This window comes from Mus pahari, chromosome 10 (assembly GCF_900095145.1).
Source record: "Mus pahari chromosome 10, PAHARI_EIJ_v1.1, whole genome shotgun sequence".
Lineage (NCBI taxonomy): Eukaryota > Metazoa > Chordata > Mammalia > Rodentia > Muridae > Mus > Mus pahari.
The window spans coordinates 77811178-77838006 of NC_034599.1; the positions used below are offsets into that span (position 1 = coordinate 77811178).

Genomic DNA, 26829 nt, shown 5'->3' on the forward strand with positions numbered 1-26829 from the left:
GGGGTATAGGGAACTTTCGGGTTAGCATTTGAAATGTAAATAAAGAAAATAAAGAAAAGAAAAAAAAAAGAAAAGCATGATGTTGACAATGGCTCCTATAGACTGAGATTTATCAATGGATGGAAGTCAATCTATCAACCAAATGAAAACAAAAATAAGCCAGATTAGCTATTTTCATGTCTAATAAAGTAGTATTCAATCCATAGTTAGTTCAAAGAGATAAAGAAAGTTACATTTATTAATAAAGAAAAAGATTAATTAAAGGATATAAAAATTGTAAAATATATGCACCCAGTGTTAGGACTCCTGATTTATAAAACAAACATCAATGAATATAAACGGACCAGATGAGTCCTGGTACAATAACAATGGGTAATTGCAATACCTGACTCACATTTTTAAATAGGCTGGTTGAACAAACGAAAAAGAAATCAAGGAAGACATGTCAGGTTTTAACTACACTGTAGTTCAAATAAACTGAAGAGATGCCTCCTGTATATCCTACCCACCAGATACTTTTAGACCATCACAGCCAACAGACATAGTATATACACTCTTCTCACCAAGTCCATGAGCCCTTCTCTAAAGCACACATATTCTAAATCGCAAAGAAATAAGTTAAATCACTTATTTCTTCTATTTTCCTCAAACAATAGAATAATAGTAGAAAGCAATAGCAAGCAAAAGTACAAAATTTATGCAAACAATGAAGACTGAACAATATACTCTTAAGTGACCGGGGAGTTAATGAAGAAATCAATAAAGAGATTAAGTAAACTTTAGAAGCAACTTACTGGTATCTGATCAGAAATCCCTGTGACACAAGGATCAGCCCCAAGGACTGACAAACGGGATCACATAGACTTTAGAGCTTCTATACAGGAAAAGAAACTATCAACAGAATGAACAGCTTACACAATGTGGAAAAATCTTTAACCACTACACATGAGACAAAGGGGTCACATCTAAAATATGTAGATAACTATGAAAATTATACACCACATCAACCCACCTAAAACTACCAGCCAATTAATGGACTGGTGAACCGAACAGACAAATCTCAAAAGAAGAGACATAAACAGCCAATACAATTGTAAAATGTTCAATATCCTTAGCTACCAGAAAAAAATGCAAATTAAAACTACATTGAGATTCCATATCACACCAGTCATCAAGAAAACAGTGTTCTTTCTGTCCTCTCTCTCTGCTGGCACCATGGTGCACATGAATGTCCTGGCTGAGCTCTCAAAAGCATCCACAGTACTGTGAAGTAAAGCAAATGCCAATGCCAGTCCCTCATCAGGCCACGCTCCAAATTCATCATTGCCGTGCTAACTGTGATGATGAAGCATGATCACACTGGAGAATTTGAAATCACTGATGATCACCCAATTGGGAAGATCATTATGAACCTCTCAGGCAGGTTGAACAACAGTGGGAAGATCAGCACTAAATTTGATGTGGTACTCAAAGACCTAGAAAAAATTGGCAGAAGAATATGCACCCAGCCTGTCGGTTTGGCTTCATTGTATTAACAACCTCAGCAAGCATGATGGACCATGAAGAAGCAAGAAGAAAACACACAGGAGGGAAAATACTGGGGCTCTTTTTCTAAAGATGTAAGAACACGTATAAATATATGTGGCAGGGGGAAAGAAAGCAGACGGTAACAAAGAAGAGGACATGGGTCAAAAGGAAAACTTATTTACTGTCAGTGGGAGTGGAAACTGGTGCAGACACTGTGGAAATCACTGTACAGTCTTCTCCAAAACCGAGAGCAGTTCTACCATATGACCCAGCTGTTACAGAGTTTGAGACCACTGGGGAAAGATCCGCCAAACTCGATCCAGATTATAATTACCCAAATTTCTATTAAAACTGCAGCAGGGTTACAGTCTCTAAGCCAAGTCAGAGATATGCCACACCGAAGTGTGTGGAGAAAAGCTTCCAAAGGCAAAAGACACAACTGCTCCACTTCCATGGAATGTACAGCTTTTGCAGAACTGCCCCACTCCCCGTGCACACACAGTAAAGTGAGTTTCCAGAGGCCAGAGCCTTCACACCAGCTGTGGTGGTTTGAAAGAAAATGGCCACCATAGGCTTACAGGGAGTGACACTATCAGGGGGGATGGCCCTATTGAAGTAGGCTTGGCCTTGTTGGAGGAAATGTGTCTCTGTCTCCTGCTGCCTGCTGAGTAGGATGTAGAACTCTCAGCTCCTTCATCAGCACCATATATGCTTCATGCCACCATGCGTCCCACCATGACGACAGTCCTGCTATGGACTAAACCACTAAACTGCATGCCAGCCCCAATTAACGCCATGGTGCATCTTCACAGCAATAGAAACCCTAAGTAAGACACAGGCCACGCCACACCACTCTAAGACATATACCCAAGCTCCTCTTGTGGTGATTCCCCAACTATAAAATTACTTTCATTGCTACTTCATAACTGTCATTTTACTACTGTTATGAATTGTAATGTAAATATTCAATATCCAACCCCTGAAAAGGATTGTTTGACTTCCCCCGTGCCACCTCCCCCCCGCCCCCCGAAAAGAGTGGAGAACTGCTGGATTAGAGTCTATGTTCCTCTTTTGTGACGACAGTAGGGCAGAGAGGTGGGACCCAGCAGCCTCTGCTGTGCTGTCAAAGGGCCGTCTCAGCCCCCAGTCTGTCCGGGAACTACAGCTACTCCTTACTTGGCTTCCTCCTATTTTGTTCTGAATAAAATAGTTTTTCTCTCTTTTAATTCTGGAAATTATTAGAACATAAATTTCCACTTAGATTGATGAAAGGGAATTTCCTGGCAAAAGAAAGAATGAATGTATTATTATTAGTATTATTATTAGTATTATTTTCAATAAGAGAAAATGATATTGAACCTCCTCAGGAAAGGAGGATTACATTCCGTTAAGACGATCCGGGTTCGTTTCTGTTTTCCTGTCTGCGTGAAGAAAAGCGATCTCTGCTTCTGGAATGGTTTATGTTATTTTCCTCTGCACAGGCGAAGGCAGTTAATGGATGTCATGTACTTAATTCTCTGAATTTCTACATGAGTCTCCATTCTCTTGGGCTATAGAAGAGAAAATTCCCTAGCTCTTTTAAAAACACGAGTTTTGCAGCAATTAGGCCTCTCGGTGACCTTTATGCTTGTCAGGAGAAATGTTAATAATATAAAAGGATGCTGTGTTTTATTCAATTTTTAGGTTTTGAACATTTTTAATAGGTTTGTACTGTTTTGGATTTGGAAATTCTGTCTTTTACTACATCTGTGATCTTTTATTAGAACATCAATTCTCCGGAAATGGAGTGATTCGTTTGTGATTTATCAGTTATCAGATATGTATTTTTTAAAATGTGTGTGCACATGAGTACATACAGATCAACCTCAAGTATCTTCCCTTAGGGCTCCTCACCATATGTTTTCTGAGACAGCATGTCTCACTGAACCTGGGACTTGCTGTTGGGCTCACCTGTCTGGCCCAAAAGCCCCTCTCACACTTTGAGGCCTGCCTCTCTCACACTCTGAGGCCTGCTCCTCTCACACTCTGAGGCCTGCCCCTCTCACACTCTGAGGCCTGCCCCTCTCACACTCTGAGGCCTGCCCCTCTCACACTCTGAGGCCTGCCCCTCTCACGCTGTTCTAAGCACTGAGGTTACAGAGTTCTGGCACTGTGTCTGGTTTTTATGTGAATTCTGGGGCTATGAACTCAGGACCTCAGGCTTGCACAGCAAGCACTTTTCCCCTTCAACTGTTGCCTAAGTCCAGACGTCTTGTACACTGTAGCAGGAGTATGAAAACAAACTCATAACTTAAATTATTTATTAATAAATTGCACAGGTTGTTAATGAAAGCACTGTTTACTAGTGGTTTGGGAAAAATGATCACCTTTTGTGTGGCATGGCTACATAGAGGGTGCTTTCACTTAACACCAGGTACCATCACACGGAGTGTCTACTGGGCTCCACTAATCCTCGAGAGAAGGAGAAAGGCCAGTCCACACTTACAAGTATCTTTGGTAAGGCATTGTCTCCGGCTGAGTGAGATTCACTGGCACTGTGCAAACATGAGAAGTCTGAGTCTGCCCTCTAAACTTGAGGGGATCACACACAGAGAAGCCCTGGCCAGGGCTGCTGTGGCTGTCCCCTGGTCTTCTTTGGTACTTGTCCCATTACAACTCTTCCTGGATACAGATTTCTCATGCCTTGACTGTTTTTCCACATTCCCGTACTCAGTACTAAATGAGGCAAGTGGCACGCTAAGGTTAGCTGTGAGGTGAGAAAGATGGAAAGCAAGGTGTGGGATGAGGCTGGAAGCAGTTTGCCTTCCTCCTGGACCCCACATTTAATACTCCTCTTAGAACCACCTTCCCTCTGAGAGTATCTTAGAGTCTACTATTAGAACACAAAAAATACCAGAGTAATGTATCTTGACTACTGTTGGTATCAAACAGCTGAGGCTTGGAATACAACTGAATCCACTTGACAAACGTCTTGAATTTAGCAGAACCCAGACAGGACTTTTGGTTATACTGAAAAATGCCCCACCCAAACACAGTCTTATTTAAACTATCTGGCTGAGGTCTCGGCTACATTTTTTTGCTTTGATAACTTAGCTGGCATCTCAGCGTACAATGTCTGTGTTCTTCTAATGTTCCAAACCCATTTGTGTAATATTAGCTTTCTTCTCATCTTTGTTTTGTACCCCTATAACAAAATACTCCAGGCTGAGTAATTTGTAAAGAACAAAAATGTATTTGTTCTTATAATTCTGGAGGCTGGGGAACACTCGACTAGATGAAGGGGTCAGGAAGTGTAGCTGTCCAGTGAAGACTGCGTCCTCCAAGTGTCCTCACATGTTAGAAAGCAGAAGGGCTAGTATCACTCAGGACATTTGGAGCTATGACGATCCCTGTCATAAATTATGAATGAGAAGAATTTACTTATTTTGCACCCGTATCATAAATTTCAGTTTATAGGCATTGCTTCCATAGGTTCCCAATCCACGGTGAGGCAGAACGTCACAACCATGAGAGCTATGGCAGTGGCTGTTTGGTTCACTTGCCTGGCCTGAAAGCTCTTTGAGGCCTGACTTTCTCTCCCTCAGCCCCCATCCCCCCAGCATCTCACTCCCTAAACACCCCACCCTACCACACCCCCAGCCCTGAGATGACGACCTACACTCATCTCCTTGCAGTCAAAAAGCAAGGATCAAGAACAAGATGGAGACCCAATTTAATCTTCAAAACCATGCCCAGTTCTGTGTTTTTTCATGAAGCATGCACTGCTTTGTTTTTCAATACAAGGTAAGCTGGGCTCCACCTTGCTATGTAGATGAGGATGACCCTGAGTTTCTGACGTTTCTGTTTCCACCTTTCCTAGTGCTAGGATAACAGGTTTGTGCCACCACACCCAGTTTCACAAGGATAGTTGCCAAGGCTTTGCGGATGTTAGGCAAGCACTTCACCAAGTTAAATCCACAGCTTTCCTTTATAACGCAAGTTGTTGGGACATTTTCTTCCCAGATTTTCATTCTCTTAAAACTAAATTAATTAACTGCCTATTGGCTGGGTTTCTCCTTGATGTAGTCATTCTTCCTTTTGAATTTAACAATGAGTTTCCCAGTGGATCAACATGAATACGTCTGTACCCACATGACAAAGAGGTTTGTTTTTTTTTTATGTCGCTCAATTAACCAATATTTGTTGAGTGTCAAATACATGACAGAGTGATTATATCCTTCCCATTAAAAAAATTCTAATTGTTTCGAAAGGAGTTTCTCCTGAGAGTCAACTCATGCTGCCCTTTCTAGCATCTGAGTTTTTATTTCTCAGTAGCTCATAGTTAGAACTATGAAGTTTGAAATGTTAGTGTTGATTATTTCTACAATACATTACTTATTGTTAGGAACCGGAGTGATGACCTACGTAGTGGTGAATACCATGAATCTCAATGTTCGAAAGGCAGAGGCAGAAGGAGCTCTGTGAGTTTGAGGTTGGCCTGGTCTACACAGCAAGTTCCAGGCCAGCCAGGACTGCATACTAGTATCCTCTCTCAGGAAAACAAAACAGTCAGAAAACTGAAGTCACAATTCATTTTACTTACATATTTCTGTGCCAGGCTAATGGCAACTGATTATTTTATGATTTTATTGAAACCTTAATTTTTCCCCAAATAAGCCCCAGTTTTAAATGAGCCTCAACATTCATTGATCTTATACTTGGCTACAGGTTATGATGCTCTCATTTCTTAGACAAAATAAGATCTTACTAAATGAATTTTGTAACTTTGATGTCACATGATTTATTTCTTACTTCCCCAATACTCCTTTAAAATACTGTAACACATATTTGTATAAATTCAGCTTATGGTTGCAGAAAAAAAAATGGTATTGAAAGAATCTGCAGAAAATGATTGCTGAATTATTTTTGAGGAATCTGATAAACTAATAATAGCATTCACACAGAAGAAAAAATGTCCATGAGTGCTCCATGAGAACAAAGAATCATCAATACACCAATGGAAAAAAAAAAACCACACAGATTAGCATGAAAGTTGTCTACCATAATTCCAGTAATATTTAAATTTTCACTAATGTGGAACGAGCATGAGATTACATACACCAGTGAAACAAAAAATAGAGATGGAGAAAGAGATCTGAGGAGGCCAGGCTGACTCCATGACAGGCTTCAAATTGGCAGTTCAGGAGACGAGGACTAAGAACTGGGCAAGTCCAGGCAAGCTCAGACAAGTCAGTTACTAGAAAAAAAAAAAAAAAATCCCAGGCTTCAGGCCGCCAGTCAGAAACTACCCTGACATCAGGAGCTGCCCTGCCACCTGGTCTGAAGCAAGGGCAATGGGTCATCAACAGTCTCCAGACCTCCATCCCCTACTCCAGCAACAGTTTCCAGCCCCTATGCCCTGCAAATGGTTCTGGAATGTTCCTAGAAATGGAGCAAGATAAATGTCACTTACCCTGAAATTCCCCTAATGTACTTTAAATTGGGCCTGCAAGCTCACTTACTTGTTTCTCCATATTAGAATGGAAGACCCCAGCATGCTGGACCTCTGCAGAATAAAACACTCTTTGCTTTTACATATTATTTGAGTCCAGGGTAACATTCTTTGGTGCACCATGGGCCCTTACAGATCAATATTAGAGATGTACAGCCATGCACTGTATAATGGGTGCATCTAATGGTGGCCCCATAAGAGTATGCTATTGTTAAATCATAGGCTACTTAACATAAAAAAAAATGAGGTTTATTAGTGGAATTGACTCGAATGGTCAGGGAGGCTGGGAAGTCCCCTGGCAGACTGCCTGTCAAGCTGGAGACCTTGGATTTTAGCAGATTAGCTCAGTGTTACTCCAAAGGCCTCCAAACCAAAGAAGCTGACGATCTGATTGTGAGTCTAAAACCAAAAGCCCAAGACCCCAGGGAGGAGGATGCTAGTATAAGCACCATTGTCCAGAACGCAGAATCCTGAGTTCTAAAATCCAAAGATGCACCCATCTAATACCCAGTGGTTTCACTTCAGGATATACACCTTCAGACGACAGAAACCCTTGCACACCTTCAGCAGGAAGCAGATACTAAAATAGCCACCACAGCACTGCTTTTAAAAGTCAAATCTGGAACCAACCCAAAGAACCACTGACATGAGGCTGCCTACACGAGTTGTGTTGCATTTCCGCAATAGAATACTTACTGGAGATGTGGCTTAGTGGGTAAGAGTGCTTGCTGTGTAAGCATGACGACCTGAGTTTAAATCTTCAGCACCCACAAAAAAAAAAAAAAAAAAAAAAAAAATTCAGACATGACTGCAAGCACCTGTGACTTCAGTGTGGGGGGATGGGCACAGGTGGAAACATGCTGGTAGTCCGTCAAGTTTCAGGATTCTGTAAAAGACTCTGTCTCAAGAGAATAAGGTGGAGAGGGGGTAATAAAGGGAAATCCCTGACATTGTCCCCCGGCCTCGGCATGTACATGTGTCCACCTGTATACTCACATGTGTGCATGTGCAACACACCAAGCACATGGATGTAGAATGCTGAAAGTCCATGTGTCCTCATGAATGAATGTCTGACACATAACCGTGATGAATAAGAAAGCAACGAAAATAACATAAACTTCATTTCTACATCTATAAAATAAAATAAAAAAATACATGCAAAAATCCATAAGCACCTCTCTTCCAAGTACTAATAGACCCGCTTAGCTTCTGAGATCCCACCAGAGCAGGGTAGTATGGCCATAGACAAAACCCACAAATAGATTTACTTAGGAATTGGAGAGATATAAAAAATAAAGAGTCCTACCCCAAGTGAGGTGGCTCAGCCAGTAGGGGCACTTGCTGTCACAATTGACAACCTGAGTTCTGTCTGAAAAGACCTGTATGGAGAAAGGAGAGAACTGAGTCCTGCAAGCTGTCCTCTGACCTCCGCAAGTGCCCCGTGGCAGATGGGTGCTTCCAAAGTAAATAAATACGTACAAAAACGAGTTAAATCCTCACGCATAATTGAAGACAGCGATTACTGGGGGATAGAGAAAGCAGAATATGAGACAAATGGAGATACTAGGTCTGGTATGCAAAAGAGGATGTCAGTGATATGATAGAGGTTCTAATTTTTTACCGTATTTATTTTCATTTCATTTTATTATAGTAAGAATTTTATTGTGCTTTGTTTATGATGAGACTTTTTGTTCTTATCCCCAAAAGTGGACTCAACCAGGTTTGTTTTATTTTTTTCCCAGTGCTGCATGAGTGTGTGTGTGTGTGTGTGTGTGTGTGTGTGTGTGTGTGTGTGTGTGTGTCTATATTCTGTTGACAAAGTCAAAATTAAGTTTTCCATTGCTGTGTGTCATAGATGCTAAGCTGAACAACTACATTTCCAGCTTACATCTCAATTCGACAGTGGGCATGTTTACCTTTTCTGTCTAGGTGCTGACCTGTTCTAGTCGCTTGAAGGACAGTACCAGCCTGGTTCCAGCAACCATATGTAAGAAGAAATCTGCCCCTTACCTCTCTATCTTCATTTATACAGAATTTAACCCAGATTGCACGGAGTTAGCTGTCAACAGAGGGTGCAGAAAGCAGGGATCTGCCTGCAGAAATTGAAGACTGACATTGTGAGTAAATTGGGAGAGTTCCACTCTCCTTCCTGTTGCCTGCTAATGCCCTACGTGTGTACAATTTCAGAGTAGCATTAAAAAAAAAATACTCCCTTCTCTTCCTTTACCCTCTCCCCACATTAAGTATCTTTAGGAACATATGGTATTTCCAAGAAAAAGCCAAGTGAATATCTGAAACATTAATGTGCCATACTGCTATCATGACAAGAATAAAGAAGACCGGGAATCCGGCAATCTCCTAACACAACAACTGTTGCTGCCAATTCCCAAATCCAGTGCGGATGGATCATCACTTAGGAGAAGGAGGGCTGCTCAGTGACTAAGCAGACAGATGGCAGGTGCGAGTCAAAACACACTGGGGTGCTAGTTGAATTCAAAGCATTCTGCCTTACTCAGGGCTGGAGAGAGCGAATGTACAAAATCACATCACCAACTGAACAAGGAGGAAAGACCAGAAACTTAAACCGAAGTGGATGCTCACAGCCAGCTATTGGATGGAACACAGGGCCCCCAATGGAGGAGCTAGAGAAAGTACCCAAGGACCTGAAGGGGGCTGTAGGTGGAACAACAATATGAACTAACCAGTACCCACTGAGCTTGTGTCTCTAGCTGCATATGTAGCAGAAGATGGCCTAATTGGCCATCACTGGGAATAGAGGCCCCTTGGTCTAGCATACTTTATATGACCCAGCACAAGGCAAGGCCTGGGCCAAGTAGTGGGAGTGGGTGGGTAGGGGAACAGAGGTGGGGGGGAGGGGTATAGGAAACTTTTGGGATAGCGTTTGAAATGTAAATAAAGAAAATAATAATAAAAAAAGTGAAAAAAAATGTAAAAGAAAGATACCCAAAGTTAGGAGCCAAATTCTGTGGGGCCCATCTTTGATCTTTCTCTGGTCCATGTGATTAAGCCTCTTCAAGGATCCCCTGGGATCCACAGGAGGTGATTGATTTCTTCACTTTACTGACCTCTAAGCCACTTGTTTTGAAGGTTACCTGGCTGCATTCCTGCAGAGCAGTGATCCAAGACAAAGAACCAAGACATTAACCACATCCTCACCTGGCAAGCAACCCGCCCTGGTTTTACCACCTCACTGTTCAGTTCCTAGGAGGGAATGACAGAATCTCATTTTTACATGCTAGACATCAACTGGGGGAGGGGGAGAGAAAAACCACTCATGAGTGTTCTATTTGCATAACGGCTTTGCTTATTGCCATCAAACAGGCTGAGATCACTGTAATGAACACACGTGTAATTGTAGAAACAGGCCCTAGGTGGAGCCTCAGTACTGGCGGCGACAAATGGGTGAACAAATTGAAAATAAATCAAGTCCTCCAAAATTTCCATAAGCAATCATAGCATCTTAGAGAGTGATCTGTTTGCCGTTGCTCCAGCACAGGGGACAGAACAAATGCTTTGTCTGTTAGCGATGACTCTTGGGAGAGCATGCTCTGTCACAGCGAATGAAGACACATGAGTCCATTCAGTCTGTCTTTAACGCTTTTTTTTTTTTTTTTTAAACAGTGCAGTGTGAATGGGTGAAAATGCCCCTAAGCATCTCTCTTTCCTTTGGGGGCATGCACTAAATTATTTATTAGCATATAGAATATCTCACCTCACAAGAGAAATAATCAGAATTATTTTAAGATCACATATCTTTACTAACCATAAACACAATAACCCTAAGTGAAATTGTCTTTCCCCATTCCTATTATGTTTCATTAGTCATCACTGCCAAAAAAAAAGTCAGACAATTTTGTCCAGTTATATTGAGATAGAATTGGCAACTTAACATTGCATACACTCAAGGATTATAATGTGACTGTTTGCTGTAATTTGATACTGGTAGACATGATGAAGCTATTACCAACATCAAACTAATTAAGATAGCCATTCGTAGACACCATGTTTATGGTGTATGTATGTATACCTTGGATTTCTGAAACTTCATTTTAAGAAGTCTATATTTCTTAAATTTCTTTATATTTTAAGATATATAATGTATTTAATATATATAAGATATATATTTAAATATAATTTTTTATTTTAAGAATTTATATACTATGGAAATATATATATTACTAAAACCTTAATTATATTCACTGACCTGTGTAAGCATAAGATTAAGCCTCTGATGACTCTGCACAAACAGTGCTCAATAGGAAGAAGGAAGAGAGAGGATGTCTTACAGAATCCAGATCACTTCAGAATCCTTGGAGTGTGACGTTAGACTCCAAGGCTTTCAGACAGAGTTTAAATTTTGTTATTTTGCTTTTTCTGCTTCAAATTACTTTTCCCTTTGATTTTAGAAAGTATTGTGTTAAAGTATTATGGTGTGTGATGGTCCCTGCCTGCAGTCCAAGCTAGTCAGGAAGCTGAGGCAGGAGGATCACTAGAGCTAAAGAGTTCAGAACCAGCCTGGGCACCATAGTATACCCTATTTCAAAATAAGAACAATTAGTAACATTAACAAATTTTGAGTATTTCACAAAGTTTGCTCTTAACATGGTTGCCTCAGTCACCTCAGCCTGTTCTCTCTATGGGCTGTGATTGCCTCCACGAGCCTCCATTTGAAACAGCACTTTCTCGAACTTTGAACATAGGGAACAAACCACAAGAATCTAAGCATCACATTGGCTTTGCCTATAGTGGTCATTAGTTGTTCCTCACGCTGATATGAGAAAATAATTGTTTTCTCATGATGTATGGCAAACACAAATATCACTTACATCAATCACTACTTACTAACTTAATTGCTCTGTCTGCAGCATACCTGTTTCAAATTTGTTTAATGATTAGTAACTAGAGTTCAATGTAGTTGGTTTCTGGGATACTCACTCTTACTTACTTTATTCACTTAAATGCATCATCCCAGCATAGATGACCACAGCCTCACAGACTGCTGAGCAGTCCATAGTGCAGAGAGATGCCCTTGTGGGGTAGATACCCTCACTCCTGAATTCCTGTTCAGGGGACCCTGAGCTGGAGCCACTTAATACAGGGAATCAAAACCAAATCAAGACATAGTGACACTCACACAAAGTACTTATACAGGTAAATTTTACATTCACTTATCCCTGTACTCAAAGATAAGATTAGTTTTCATCTCTTACCTTTTTATAGGAGATAGAGACTATTACAGAAATCCACAACTGGTCCAAATGCAGAGAACAACTCATCGTAGATACCCAAGCCTAGCTGATATATCTACAGCATAACCCTACATCTAAGGCTTAGGAAACATTGCAGACGAGACAGAAAGACTGAAAAAGCCAGACCAGGATGTCGGGTGTCGGGTCTGCCATGCAATAGTGTCTTCTATGCATGACTCTCTCTCTCTCTCCATATGTGTGTGTGTGTGTGTGTGTGTGTGTGTGTGTGTGTGTGTGTGTGTGTATCATTGCTCTTGGTTGCCCAACAGAACTTAAGACCCAGTTGCTGAACACCTATCACATGTCAGTGAAAAGAATCGGATAATCAAGCTGGAGCTAAGCTAGAAGCTTCCTTCCCATCCACTAGCCTTCACAGTGCCAGAGGGTACCATGCAGGATGCTGGAGGATAAAAAAATCACCAATAGTCTTACCTAGTCATAGGTGGGACTCAGTGACCTACAATATTGACTAGCCAGGGAAGATGTGCCCTCTAATGTAGTACTAGCATGACTGTCCTGGGGGAGCCAACCCTTTTTTACTGGATTTGAGGCCCACTCCATAAGCAGAAATTCATTCCTGGTTCTATGAGCTTGATCAAAAGCTATGGCTAGGGGGGTCATAGGTCCTCTTGGAGAACCTACCAGTATTGTTTTGTTGAATGGCCAAGGTGTCAAACTGTCATCAAAACATTTTTACCTTCATATTAGTATTCTACCAAACCTTCATTAGGCAAGTTTCTTACTGTAGAGGGTGGAGTGCTTAATGCAGAAATCTATATCTGGCCAAAGTCACCGCCATCCGTCATAGTAGAGTGTTCAGCCCTAAGTAGGACAGCTGTCTCACTCTTCACTCCCCCAAGGCTCAGGAAACATGTCGGGGGAGGGTGGAAAGAATGTAAGAGCCAGAGGACAAGGATGGAAAGATGTGTAACAAAGGATGTCCTCTCGACAGACATAGCTGATGCACTGAACTTACTACAGATGTGTTCCTCTACACAAGACTGACTCATGATTAGACCCCTCAACACCCAGTACCCATTTGCAGAGATGTTAGATTGTCCCATTTGTTCACATCATTGATGGTCTTGCTAATGCTTGTCTGACTGATCCATCCATTCTTCTGGGAGATGTGTTAAAATTTTGCAGATTATGTAGGTGTGCTTATTATATTTTCTTATAATTCTATCATTTTTATAATGTATTTTTAAGCTAAGAAGATAGGTTTGAAGTCAGGTGGGAGACAGGAAAATTACGACTTTGTGGAGAGCTAAGAGGAAGAGAGGGGAGGAAGGAGGAAGCCATAGATACATATTTACTTAGAATGCTTTAGTTTTCCAGTACGGTGTGCTTTTTCATGCCGCATGATAATATCGTGCAGTCCTGAGTTATTCTTTCCCCAGTTTATTCTAGTTTTAGATGTATTTATTTGCGTTTTTGTGTATGAATGTTTTGTCTGTATGTATATCTGCGCACTACATGCCATTCCTGATACCCTCAACTGCTGAGCCACCTCTCCAGCCCCTTCCCAATTTATTCTTGGTTTTCTGGGGGCGGGGGGGTGGAGAAGATTAACGCTGATCTCTCTCTCTCCCTCAAATATGTTTCTTAGAGAAAAAAAAAAAAACACATTTGAGCACTTGAGGACTCTTCAAATCATGCCGTTTTACTCAAAACTACCCCTTTGTATATTGTTAATATAAATTTAACAGCTTTGTTTTGTTTTGTTTTGTTTTGTATTTTTGTTTTGATTTCATTATAACCTGACCCTTGGTTTCAGAAAATACCCATGTAGCTGAATTAATAATGGTTTTCTTACATGTATTCCCATATTGGACTATGTTCATTTCCAATCTCTCTGTGGCTGTGATTGGATTCATCTCCAGCATCATTCACATCACTCAGCCCACATTTACACTGTCAGGTTTTTTTTTTTCAGATTTCTCAAATATTTATATTTTTTAGCTAAGGGAATGAAAATTCTATTTCTGCCCTCCCAGTCATTGCCCTCCATGCTAACTGAGCTAAGCACCATGGCAGCCTCTCTTCTAAATGATGCAGGGCTTCTGTCTGATATCTCCGAGCACCTCCTATCCTGCAAGCTATTTTTGTCTAGCATCATGATTACATTTAAAAACACTCTCCATATTGGTCATGGAAAACAGTATTGTTTTATGAGTCATTTGTTGTCATTTGAACATAGTCTAACACCCTCTTGGCTTGTAAAACTTTCTGAATCCAATTGAAGTTTCTCTGACTCCAATTCCCTTTTTCCCACCACACATCTTTTAGCTGTGCGACCATGAGGAGTTTCAGGTCAAAGCTCTTAGATGTGCTCATTTGGACATGTTTACAATCACTGTTGTTCTTGGTAGCAGAGATGAGCAGACGTGTCTCTCTGAAGCCCTTCTTTACACTTGAAGGATGGTTTGTTTGTCGTCTGTCTTGCTATGGAAAAGTCAGGTCTAATCAATGGTCTACTTTCTTTACCTGTTTTTAAGACATTTTATTTGTTTGCTTTTTTTTGTTGTTAAATCAATTTTATTAAATTATGTACAGTAAAATGTCCTCATGCAAAGTATATATGTTGATAAGCTTTGAAAATTTATAAACCTACGATGCTATCACCACAACTGTAATCTATAATCTGATCATAATCCAGATGTTTATCTGTTGCTCTTTCTAATGCATCTCATACTCCAAACTTCATTTCTCCCTCTACAGACCTGTAAATTAGAGTATACTTTCCTAGACCTTTCTATAAACTTATATTATCATTAAATAGATTGTTATCTCTTTTATTGAACACATAATATATTTGAGAATCATCCTTGTTATTGCATATACAAAAGTACATTTTTGTTGTAAAGTTTGTAATTTTATCTTTTATATTTCTGAAAAATTGATATAACAGAATAATTTCTCTCTGTCTCTTTCTGTGTCTCTGTCATCTCCATCTCTGCAATTGGCTACCTACTGTCTAGCATCATTGTAGGGAAAAATCAAAATGAAAATTATCTTGTTTCATTAAATTCCTTGGGAATTGACCATATAACTTTGTGGTTTTGAGCATTCTAATCCACTGATTCATATATTTAGTCCTAAGACTTTTCACAATAGCTTTATAGTAAACCTTCATCAGGTAATATAATTTCTTATCCCACCCATATCCTATTGCCTTGACAAACACTATGACCAAAGCATCTTGGGAAGGAAAAGTTTTAATTACACTTGTACATCACAGTTCACCATCAAAGGAAGTCAGGACAGGAACCTGGAGGCAGGTGGTGATGCAGAATCCATGGTTTATAAGCTGTGCATGCATACTAGCTTGCTCCCCCTGGCTTTCTCAACCTGCTTTCTTATAGAACCCAGGACAACCAGCCCAGGGATGGAACCTCCCATAGTGGACTGGGCCTTCTCCCATCGATCACCAATTAAGAAAATGCCCTGCCTACAGCCCAATCTTGTGGACACACTTTCTCAATTGAGGTTCCCTCCTCTCTGATGTCTCTAACTTGTGTCAAGGTGACATGACACTAGCCACCTCCACAGTCAGGAGCGGAGCAACACTGCTGTGACAAACCTCATTCCTTTCTGCCTTCTAAACATCAGAAATATTGCATCTAATTGGTGGAATGAATCTGCTTATAGAACTTCACCAAAAGCAGTGAACCATGATGAGGTACTCCAGTACTTTCAAGATAATGGGAAACGCAAGAGAAATCTAGTGGTCAACCTCAGCATGGCCACTGATTGCCCTTTATGGAAGGTTTATTCAGTAAAACTAGTGTAGGTCAAGTTGTTTGATTAGCACAATGAGAAAATGTTACCAGCTATCTCTATCTATGTCTTCAAAATAGAGCAATATCTATTTGGTGATATATAATTTTGCTGCTAAGGTGGGGCGTACCAAATGTGACATGGACTTCTCTGCAGCCTTCACAACGGCTGCCCATCCTTGCTTTTTCCAATGTAGTAAATAGTTTGGAAAGAACTGGAAGGCAGAACTTGTGGGTCGGTAGCTTACTGTCTCGATTTTCTTCAAGAGTTGTTTTTGTTGTTGTTCTTGTTCTTGTTCTTGTTTTCACATCTCAATAAACCCATTTAGTTGAAAGAAAATTACTTTCAAAGCCTTAAAGCTGTATCATCTCAAATTAGGCTGCACTAGGTAAGATATTAATTATTTCAGTTCAAGCCAAAACCAGGTGAGGCATGGTATCATCAGAAAGGCCATTTGGAGGGCTTAGGAGATGGCTTAGTAGACAAAGTGTTTGCAGTATAATCATGAGTATCTAAAGTCAGAGCCCCATCATGCCCATGTAAGGGCCAGATGTGATAGTTCATTCTTGCAATCTCAGTATTTGGGTAAGCAGCGCAAAGCTAGGTAGTTTTGTTGATTTAGTGGACTCTGAGTTCTATAAAGGACCCTGTTACAGTTTATTTGGTTGTCAACTTGAGTACATCTGGAATGAACTAAAACCCAAGTATCTGGGCTCATGTGTGGGGAAGTTTTCTTGGTAGGGTTATCTGAGGTAGAAGATACATCCTAAATCAAGATCATTTGAGATTAGATCGGCCCCCAAATCTGAGCCACACCTGGTGGCAACCCACATGAAAAGACACAGAAGAAGGAAGCTTTTGCATTTTTACCTGTGTTCCTACACTCTGACTGGCAAGTTTATCTATCCTGTTCCTGAGACATCCTTTTTTTTGATGTTAGAACCTACTTCTTCAGGATTCCAGTGTAGACTGAAAATCAGCAGCTCTCTAGGACTTTTCTGGGATTGCAGTGCCAAGTTGGTGCTGGTGGGACATCCAGTCTCATGGACTAGAAAACTTCCAGACCCTTGGCCTTTCTGCAAGGAGACAGCTATTGTAGAGAACCCTGACTAACAGAGACACTGTCTCAAAAACTGAATCAGAGAGTGAAAGGAAGACACTCAATGTTTATTTCTGATCTTCATATGTGAGTGAGTGTACATATATACGTACACAAACATAAATACGCATACATCACAGAGAGAGAGAGAGGAGAGAGAAGGAGAAGGAGGGAGAGGGAGAAGGAGAGGGAGAGGGAGAGGGGGAGGGGGAGGGGGAGCGGGAGGGGGGGAGAGAGAGAGAGAGAGAGACTTGGCTTGTCTTTGCACAAAACAAACCACAGATATTCTCTTAGGAAAGACATCCGTTGTATTCGGAATCTGGAAATTAGCCTTGCTCACTGGAGACTGGCAATTAGAAATTAGATGAACCTGAGGAACTTCATCATCCAGTAGCTTCTACTTCCCCATAGAATCTCTCAGTCCCATCACTAGAATTTCCTATCCTGGTTTCACCAGAGTCATGGGCTAGAATTCTGACTCTGAGACATTCCAGCAAGCCAGACTGTGCCACTTCCATTTTCAAGGCTCCAAAAAAGACAGATAGGGGGTGGTAGTATAGGACAGATATATATTCAATATAGCCACACCCAGGTGGGGCAGGAGGACCAGCATCAAAGTCCTGTCTTCTGGCATACAGACAGGAGCTCGAGATGTTATAGGGGAAGGATGAAGGTACTTGGTCCCATTGTCTTGTAAAATTCTATCTAAATTTTATAACACAGTTTGTGCTAACTCTGAAGGTTATGGCAATGGGGACAGGGAGAAAGGCCAGTTAGATAACAGGGAGCTGACTACAAGACACCTCTCAAAGGTTCCCAGAGCTCTCGTAAGTGACCTGCCACCTTGACCAGGGAAACCATGGAGACCCAGAGGTTGGATTCTACCAGTGTATACTCAGCAAAGAAAAGAGTCTACACAAAAGGAAATGTCCTCCATGCTGCCAAGGGAAACCCAGTCAGAAAGACCCTGAGTTATTCCGGTAGAGGGTAGAAATGAGGAAAGGGGATCTAATGGACCTGGGTTCCTCCCACATCCAGTCATTCCTGAAGACAACAGACTCAACTGAGGTTGGCAGTAGAAAGAAAAATGAGTCACTTGCATGGTCTTCAGACCCCAACAGGAAAGTTTAGCCAAAAGTAAAATGACATATTCTTTTAACAGTCCAAAGAATCATATTCCCCAGACTTTAGGCTTCAGTCCTTCTGAAATGTTACATGGAAAACCATTTCTCACAAATGACTTGTTTTTTTAAATAAACTGCTGCCCAGATTAAAAAAACATCAAAACTTTGGCTCAATTTCAATACTGTAGCACCTACATGAGACCTATTTGGAGAGATAGGCCAATTATTAGTCCAACTTGGAGATTAAATGATGGTTAAATCTCTTCTTTTTTTCTCATATCTCTCTAGAACCCACCTGGGGCATGTGGGACCGTATCGGCCCAGGATTTTGGAGGAAGGGTCTCAAGGTTGAAGGAGAGCTTCAACCCTGTATACCTCAAATGAGGGCTGCAGGAGTTGACTCTCTCCCCCTCCCAACCTGTCGCCATTAGATTGGCTGTCCTCCCACCAACCCGAGTAAGAATTTTTGCTTCCAAAGGAGCCCTACATGCCAGTGCTTTTGCCGCGAAGTTCCAGCACATGTTGTGAGTGCTCAACACCCACATCTATGGGCAGCGGAAAATAGCTTTTGCCATCACTGACATTGACATTAAGGGTGTGGAGCGGAGACCCACTCACGTGGTGTTGAGGAACGCAGACGCTGACCTCACCGAGAGGGCTGGAGAACACACAGAGCACGAGGGGGAGCGTGTGATCACCGCCTTAGAGAATCCACGACAGCACAAGGCTCCAGACTGGTTCTTGAACAGACAGAAAAGGATGCGAAGGATGGAAAATACAGTCAGGATCCGGCCATCGATCTAAACAAGCTGTGTGAGGACCCGGGGCGGCTGAAGAAGATTAGAGCCCGTGGGGGGCTGTGCCACAATGGAGACCTTCGTGTCCAAGATCAGCACACCGAGGCCACCAGGGCTGTTCTGTGGGTGTATTCAAGAAGAAATGACTCTCTGGTCCTTTGCTGTTAATAGTTTATATAGCTATGAATAAAAAGAATTTATTACCCTGACAGTTATCAATCTTTACTCTCAGTTCGTCCTTATAAGGTCATGTTGTGCCCCCCCCATAGCCCATGAATATGTAAATGAACATCTTCCAGCATCACTGTCCTGGCCAGTTGTACACAGTCACACAAACCTTGCTCCCAGAGACCCTGGACATCTCCCCAGAGGCACAAATACCACTTTCTCCCCCTCCCCCACTAAACTGAACCAGTGTTCCAAAGCTGTTCCCCCTGAGTGTGGAGTGTGTGTTCTTTGCTGGTGCACTCACCGCGGACCAAGATCCTGCCTGCACCCACTCGTGCCTGGCTAGACTTCTCTCCTCCAGTCCAGCCCAGTGCACAAGGGGGCCTGGCTATCCTGAGGGGGAGAGCAGACACAGGCCAGCAGGGAGGGCCAACAGGAAGGGACTTCACACTGTGATCCTAGCCACTTCACTAGCTACCCCCACGCCTGAAAGTAAATCCTGAGTTCATTGGCCTTGGGGCCAGATAAGGATAAACCTGGGGAGGAGCCCCATAAGCACAGATGGATGCCCTTGTGAGACTATGGAGCAACTCCAAAGAGCTTGGGACATTTTTAAATGTTTTTTGTTCTGGATTCTCCTGGCTTTCTCCCTAGGGCTGTACCACGCTAACCTTTTGGATGAACTCTTTTTCTGCTCCTGGCAGGATGGACTCATTCTTTGCCAAAGGGCTCCGTTTCACTGCCCCTGCTTTTCCTCAAGCCTCTAATCCTCCCACATAGCTGTATCCAGGCAAAGACTACATTTCCTCCCTCCACCTGACTTTTGTACAAATGGAACCACTGTAGCATTTCTGAGGTCCCTTAGATGGGACCACCGGAGGGGTGACCCAATTACCACACCAGAATACCCAGCTCGACTCGAAAAAGCCAGATCAGCCATTGCACAATTCCATGAAGGTAGTTATGGATGAGGAGAGTTGTAACAAGAGATAGAATCACAACAGGGGCATGAAAAACAAACAGTTTTGATTCTTGTCTTTGGCCAGAAATGTCATAAACATTCCAAGCAGAGACCCTGATTCCTATGCTGGATTTGGTTTTGCACTGGCCAGAAGTCAGACATGCCAGAAATGTTCCAGCCAGAGGCTCTATGTGTGCCACAACCCACTGCTGTGTCAAAGCACATGGATACCTTGTCAGTGGATGGTATAGTTAGCATGATCTGTTAATCTGACACAGCCCAGAGTCACCTAGAAAGAAGGAACCCCAACTGAAGACTCTCCTCCATCATCCTGGCCTGTGGCCATGTCTGTAGGGCATTTTCCTTGAGTGCTAATTTATGTAGTGGGGCCTAGCTGGTTATGAGAAGGACCCTCCCCTAAGCAGGTGGGTAGCTGAACACAAGCCAGGAAAACCACAAGCAAGCTAAACCAGTCGGCAGCTTTCCTCCATGGCCTCTGCCTCATTTCTGCCTCCACGCTCCTGTCTTGAGCTCCTGCCCTGCCTTCCCTAGATGACTATAACCTTAAAGAAACGCTTCGCTCCTGTGTTGCTTATGGTCATGGAGTTGATTACAGCAACAAAGAGTAAACGGACCAGCGGGCCAATTAGAAGGACTGGCTCACACCATGCCTCCATTGTTTCTACCACAAGTCCCATGAAAGGTTCCCCACCTCTGAATCCTGCTTCTGCTATATAGGTGCCCCTCCCCCTCCCAGTCCCTCCCCTCCCTCTCCCTCTTCCCCTCTCTCTGGCTCTCTGGTTCTCTTTGGCTTTCTCACTCTTTCTCCCACTCGCTCATCTTCTTAGGCTCTCATCCACAAACATATACCAAACTCCTTTCTAGAAGTCCACCCCTCCCTGTGGTGCTTGAAAATCATTCGTCTGATTTGTGAGGGAAGACCTCAGAACAATTGGAAGTTTTGTGTGACCCTGGGTTTTCAGCCCACAACCTCTTCCTGAGTTAAGCCCCTCTGAGGCTAGAAAGGCTCTGTCACTCAAGGCCCACACTTTTCTCAGTGTTACTAATCTGCACTGGAGCTTCTTGGACTTAGAAACACGGAGGAGCAGGTTAGAACCATCTTAATCAGATGCAGTTCTGGGTATCCAGGACGACATAGTTTTATAGAAATTCCCCAAGTGGTCCTGACAAAAGTACTAAAATCCTCAGTTGTTGAAAATTATCATAAAATAATTCAACTGGTGGTGCTTTGGATGAAGTACTTAAAACTGCCCATCCATTCAACTGTTGACACGTTTTCACATGAATTGTTTATAACAGCCGTGTGAGACAGGTAGAGCTGGAAGTATCGTTCCAGTTTACAGATGATAAATTGAACAGGTTAAGGTCCATGTGTCAATGTCAGAGCTGGAGAGACGCCACAGGTCTCTGCCAGGAACTCTCACTTGCTCTCACTTGCCATGTTGCTCCTACATTAGACCTCCATTTCCGTAGGTATCAAGCTAGGGCAGTAAGAAGGCTTATAATCAGAAGGTGGTTGGGCGCCGTGGTAAGGAAGGATTGCAGTTGGTCCTGTGTAGTCTCATCTCTCCCTTACCTGTCCTTCCTTCCCAGGCTCCTCCCTCTGAGGGATGGGAGAGAGGAAAGAGTAAGTTCGTTGTATCCTCACCACTCATACCAAAGATCCACTCCTGTCTGGGCTGTGCTTTTTTTTTTGTTTTGTTTTGTTTTGTTTTGTTTTGTTTTGTTTTCGAGACAGGGTTTCTCTGTGTAGCCCTGGCTGTCCTGGAACTCACTTAATAGACCAGGCTGGCCTCGAACTCAGAAGTCCGCCTGCCTCTGCCTCCCAAGTGCTGGGATTAAAGGCGTGCACCACCACACCCCGCCTTGGTCTATGCTTTTTAAAGTAAAGAATACACTTCTCAAAGTCTCCTGCCTCAAAACCTCCCTTAACACTCAGGCCTTGCGAGTTTTCCACAGGCCCCCATAAGTATCGTCAGTATTTTTCTACCTATTCAATTCTATTGCGATTATAGTAATCCCTTTCCGAGGGAGCTTATCTGAGAGAAAATTATATGGCATGGAAATTGCTCTGTATCTTTTCGAAAACCGAGAGAAATTTTGGTATAAAGGAGCTACTTATTTGAAAGGATGTAGGGACGAGAGACTGCAGCAATTGACGGTAGAGGTTGCCTATGAGGCCAGAATGGCTCTAATGTTAGCTTTTCATTCCTGTGACTGCTATTTCTGTCTCTCCTGGGGACTCATCTCACTCACAGAAGTACACAAGGATCATGGAGCATGAGAAACATTAAAAACAAGAAAAAAGAAACTAGGACTGTTGACTTCAATCAAGTCAAACAATTTTGTCTTATTAAAAATTGGAAGGAAAGAGTTAGTAACTGAGTTTTGTGCTGATTACCTCTCACAAGCTTTATACAATTTATTTTCCCAACTGAGAGATCACCTCCATCAGAATGGCCTGTGGGCTTGGCTGTGGGGCATGTGCTTGATTGCTAATTGTTGTGGTGGTTTGAATAAGAACGGTCCCCATAAACTCATATATAAGAATATTTGGTTCTCAGTCTGTGGACTGTTTAGGCAGAATTAGGAGATGTGGCCTTGTTGGAGGACATGTGTCACTTTGAACTTTCAAAAGCCCTGCACTCTCTCTCTGCCTTGTGCCTCTGGATAAGAACGTAAGCTCTCAATTATTACTCTAGCACCATGCCTGCCTGCCCACCCGCCAGGCCACCTGCCCGCCCGCCTGCCTGCTAGCATGCTCCCCATGATGATCATGGTCTAACTCTCTGAAACTGTAAGCAAGCCCACAATTAAGTGCTTTCTTCTGTAAATTGCCTTGGTCATGGTGTCTCCTCACAGTAATAGAATTTAGGACCTCTGCTCGCTCCAGTCAAATCCGCTCACTCCAGTCGGCCCCACTCTGGCCCAAAGATTTATTTATTATTTTAAATAAGCACACTGTAGCTGTGTTCAGACGCATCAGAAGAGGGCATCAGATCTCATGGGTGGTTGTGACCCACCATGTGGTTGCTGGGATTTGAACTCAGTAACTAAGACACTAATTGATATGGGAGCTCCTGGCCCACTAGGAGTGGTGCCACGCCTAGGCAAGCAGGCCCAGGCATACATAAAAGGAAGTTGAATGGGAGCAAGGACGTGAGCGTCATTCCTCAACAGTCTATACTTCACTTCTTGCCACCAGGTTCCTGCTCTAACTCCCCCCTCCTTTCTTTTTTCCTCTTCCCTTCTTCATTTTCAGTGCTGGATATCAACCCCAGGACTTTTCACATGCTAGGCAAGTGTTCTATGACTGATCTACAGTCCCCTGACCTGAAGTTACTATTTGTACGTGGCATAGAAACCTTCGTATGTTAAAATTTTCAATTTAATGAAGCTGATAAACCTGAAAATTTGTTCGCCGTCTTAATGATAAATTTGTGGGAATGGATATGTGGAGTTTGGATGACTGACATTAAACTGTGGGAGAGTGACAATGTAATTAACACATGGGCAAGGCTTATAAAGATGAGTTTTATTTTAGTATGATTGCTTGTATAGATTTTTTTTTTCATTCCTCTTCTATTGCTATGGTAAGACACCATGATCAAAGAAAAGTACAGAAGAATTTATTGGTGGTGGGGGTGTATGCTGGCTGGTTTAGTGTCAACTTGACACAAGCTAGAGTCATAAGGGAGGAAGAAGCCCCAGGTGAAGAAGTACCTCCGTGAGATCTAGCTGTAAGGCATTTTCTCAATTAGTGATCACTGAGGGAAGCCTTTTGAGGGTGGTACCATCCCTGGACTGGTAGTCCTGGGTTCAATAAGTAAGCAGGCTGAGCAAGCTAGAGGAGGCAAGCCAGTGAGCAGCACCCCTTCATGGCCTCTGCATCAGCTTCTACCTCCAGGTCCTGCCCCGTTTGAGTTCCTATCCTGTCTTCTTTGGTGATTAACAGCAATGTGGAAGTATAAGTCAAGTCAACTTTTTCCTCACCAACTTGCTTTTTGGCCATGGTATTTCATTAGGGCAATAGAAACCCAAACTGAGACAGGAGGCTGACAGTTTAGACAGGTTACAGTCCATGCCCATCATGCCATGGGGCACGGCAACAACGATCAAGCATAGCTCTGTGGTTTTAGCTGAGAGTTCACGTCTTAATCCATGAGAACAATGTAGATGGAGCTAACTCAGAACGCCATGGGCTTTTGAAACCTCAGAGCCCGCCTCTAATGGCACACATCCTCCAAAAAGCTACATATCCTAACCCTTCCCAAACATTTCTACCAATTGGTGATCAAATATTCAAACATATGAGCATATGGTGGCCATTCTCATTAAAATACATCTCAGTGTCAACTCCCTGTGCCTGAGAAGGCTTGATTATATTCTCTCCCTGAGTTTACACTCTACTTTGAAGTAGGAAGTACATCTTTGAAGGTGCCATTCTGTATCTGTTGTTCAGTCAGTCTCAGCTCAGAATAATCAGCTTACTGAAGTGATAGATTGTGAGATTATATAATTTGAGCCCCCCATCACCATTAATCATTTGGAATGCACAAAACTCCCAGAGATAACTCATATTTTATGAAGATGGAAATAAGTCCTTTGCTTTCACATAAATATCATAAGGTTAAGAGCACTGAATCATTCTCTTAACCATAAATAAAGAATTGGCTGTTGATTTGGGGTACTTCTCAGCATCCTGTTTGGGATGGGGCCAGGATCAAGCTTTCTTAGCAGCCATCATAGTTGACAATTGATGGCTCCAAAGCCATATTGCTAGGGTTGGGGAGGACAGGTCTGATGAGCTTCTAGCAGGCTCCAAAATGTCTGAGAATTGAAAAAAAATTACAAAGAGAAGGCAATAAACACTGACCCATCTCTCCAGCCCTAAGATTTATTATAATACATTTGCAGAATGAAGAGGATCAGGCTACAGAAAGAACTTTAAGTGGCCAAAAAGCTGTCAATATTATTGAGTGCCTTCATTAAGAACATTTTAATTATATGTGGTAAATAAAAAAGTATGTCATAACTGTAAAATAACATTTTTAATGGTAACAACATAACAGGATTTTTGTTTTGTTTGTTTGTTTGTTTACTATAAAGTATTTTTGTAACTGTAATCCTCTTTAGAGTTTTTCCTGAAATCCTCTGAAAACATTTAAGCTCTTTAGTCATAATGATACTTGAATCCCAGTTTTGGTTTTATGTTGTTACAGTTAATTTGAATGAACATGGAATAAACCAATATTGGAGTTAGAATTAGACTCTGGTACTTTGTACATCAAACAATAAAGACAGTTTTACATATTTAGTCCCAGCTGAACTGTTGATTTCCAAGATAGCTAGAACTCTTCTGTGTTCTAAATCATGAAACCCCATGGTAAGAACAGAGGTATACTAAGAGAATTTTATAGTGTTAATATGTTTGAACTTATCAACACATTGTAGTTACTATTGAGTTTAAATAATTCAAGATTACTCTCCAAGTCCTTTAAAATGGGAGGTACTTTTCATACTTATTCTGTCTTGTATTGTTATTCAAATTGTCTTCTGAATTGTTTCATATTAAAGGGGATAAAGTTGGAGCATAAATTATTTAATATGTACTTCCTGACTTTCTTCTCAAACTTCCAATTTATAATCATCAGCAACAGTAACTACATGACTAAATTCCACACTAATCAAACATTATTCTTAAGCTGATATTTTTACATAATCATGACAAAGATTTGAAGTGGACATTTCGGAAGAGTCAAACTCACAACCTCAAAGGTCTCCCACATCAGCATCTCTATACATAGTCCTGGAACAGGCTGCCTTTCAGAGAGATTCAACTTCATTCTTTTAACCCATTGGGAGCAGATATAATGAGACATAAAAAGCTGAGACATTGGCGCAGTCTTGGTATATGTGCTCCATTAGGTCCATTATCAGACCTTTCAGCCTGCGGCCATGAACAGATTCTTGTGTTCTGTTCTTGCTCTTGAAAACGTGCTGGAAACATAGCCTGATAATGCTAGCTCTACTTCTCTGACTCAGTTACCCAATTATTTATCATGGCCCACTCTGTCCTTGACTAAGCCTCAGTATTATGAGAATGTACAAGAGAGAGATGGCTTCTGTTCTCAAGACCACAGCTCAATAGAAGAAAGCTGGTATAAAAGAAGAAAATCTGGAAAAGTTCATACAAGAGCTTGTAGGCGGTGGAGTTGGCCTAGAAGAAATCCTTAAAGCGCTAAAGTCATAGACTAGTACTCTATGTGTAAGTGTATGTGAGTGCAAAGTATTGATGATGCAAACAGAAAGCCTTCTTGTTTACTGGAGCACATAGTGCAGGCACAGATGGGGACGAGGCTGGAGAACCTGGTGGGAACATCAGATCAGGGTAGCACATGAACCAATTTAGAATTTTGAACTTGGAACCGAAAGTCATAGGTAATCCCAGTTCATGTTTATCACAACCATACAAAGTAAATACTATTAGTAGTTCCACTTTAGACACAAAGACACTGAGGTGTTGGGAGTTAGGGTGAGTGAGCTTCTCTAGCAAGTCAGAAGGAAGCTGAGGTGACCCACGCCTCTCAG

General features: G+C 42.0%; 2 pseudogenes; both read left to right on the plus strand.

The window, feature by feature from the left end:
• Positions 1-1200: 1200 nt before the first annotated feature.
• LOC110328253 lies at positions 1201-1615 on the plus strand (annotated as a pseudogene).
• A 16411-nt stretch (positions 1616-18026) lies between these two features.
• On the plus strand, positions 18027-19234 carry LOC110328401 (annotated as a pseudogene).
• Positions 19235-26829: the final 7595 nt, after the last annotated feature.